Source organism: Suncus etruscus, chromosome 4 (genome assembly GCF_024139225.1).
Source record: "Suncus etruscus isolate mSunEtr1 chromosome 4, mSunEtr1.pri.cur, whole genome shotgun sequence".
Classification (NCBI taxonomy): Eukaryota; Metazoa; Chordata; class Mammalia; order Eulipotyphla; family Soricidae; genus Suncus; species Suncus etruscus.
The window spans coordinates 160,415,323-160,417,214 of NC_064851.1; positions in this window are offsets into that span (position 1 = coordinate 160,415,323).

The window sequence follows — 1,892 nt, forward strand, 5'->3', positions numbered from 1 at the left end:
TGGAGAAAAGACAGATGAGAAGAAACAGGGGGCAAAGAGAAAAAAATTTAGTTACATGGGTAATGTGAAGAAATTATAGGGCTAAATATCTAAACCATACAGTCAGCAGCAGTGAAATCATGAGACCCAAACTTAAAAAGGTGCTAGTCAAGATGACAGGGTAGGAGGAGGGAGTTCCTGAAAACATTGGTAGAGAAACATTGGTTGACACTGATGGCAGGATAAGGGTTGGAACATTGTATTTCTAAAGCCCAACTCTAATAACTTTATAAAAACAGTGCTTTTGACCAGGCAGATAACTGGCTTCTGGTGCCTTGATCCTGGAGGCCAGCTCTTCCCAGGTATGGGATTAGGGGACACCCTATGCTGGATGGCATTCTCCCTAGCTTGGGGGGTTCTGGGAGGCTTGACAGGCCTCCAACCGTTTCCCTATTCCCCCCCTCCTACTCCAAGCCTTCTCTGGTTGCCGGCCCAGGTGAACTCTATTGTGGTCCTCAGGCTTTCCCCCTTTCTCCACTTAGTGTGGAGAACACATGGGGTGGATGGCCGGCCGATGCAGAACTGGTGTATGTCGGGACATTACGTCGTGACATTCACTGGCATTTTTTTCCTTCTCATTGGTCTCCATCTAAAAAAACTAGCCCCCGCGCATACCATATATATTTAAAATGAAAATGGGAAGATTGACTCTCAGTTTGGGAAGAGACCAGTTCGGGTGGGGGTACCATATATTTTCAAAATAAAAATGAGAGGATGGACTCACAGGCTGGGAAGAGGCCAGTACTCTTTTCCTACTTGTTTACTCTCAGCGGCCTCTTGGCCTCTTCCTTTTTTCATTGTGTAACTTTGGTTGCTACCATACTAGGTTTCTGATTAGTTCCCATGAACGGTGACAATTGAGTCCAATTGTCTTAAGTTAGATCGTTTATTTTCCCCCACTTTTTATCTTTTCTCCTCTTTGTGAACTGTTCAATAAGGTATTTTGGTGAAAGAGTCCCTCACTATCTTTCCTTCCCTTTGTTATTTGTTAAATAAGGAAGTTTGTAGAAGTGTCCCTCTATTTAATGTTTATATAAGAACCAAGTCAATTGGATTATTGGACTTGTTCTAGCATCCCCATAGGCACCAATCTCGCTGTGAACTGTTCAATAAGGAATTTTGGTGAAAGAGTCCCTCAGTTTAATGCTTATGTTTTAACCAGTTCATGGGGATTGTTAGACTTGTTCTTGAGGCCCCTTATGTGCTGATAACGCGAAGTGGCATTATTCCTTGTTTGCATGGGCACATTAAAATGGAAAATACTATACATACAAATAAGTTCTTATCTAATAGAGATAGGAACACACAAATCTTGTGATGCAATGGAACTTTACAGACCCTGAACATTGACATGATGACCTGGCACAGGCCTCAGAGGTTTGGGTATTTTCCAAGTCACCCCTGAACCAGGGAAGCCATCCATGAAACATCCAATGTTGTTTATGACATCACCTGGAAGCAATCCTCTACCAGGGAAGACCCAACTGCTGCTCTGACATCGTTTTACTCAAAATAGTCTTCCCTTAACACTAAGAAGACTTAAACAACAACAACAACGACCTGCATATTGGACAGGGCTTTCTGCATTGCCCGTTAATTGCCAGTTGAAATTAGACGCCGCTCCGCACCATCCTGACTTCAATGTAGGATATACAGATTTCTGGACCTTCAATACAGAAACGTGAGATCAACAACAGAGACTGTGAAAAATATAACTGTATGAGCACTACAGACAATGACCAGGATTGAACAAACTAGTTTGCCTGGAGCCTCAAAACTTGCCTGGAGTCAAGAAACTTCAGGGGTAGAGTCTCCTTGTACTTAGGCTAAAGTTTTTCCTTTCCATGACCCCC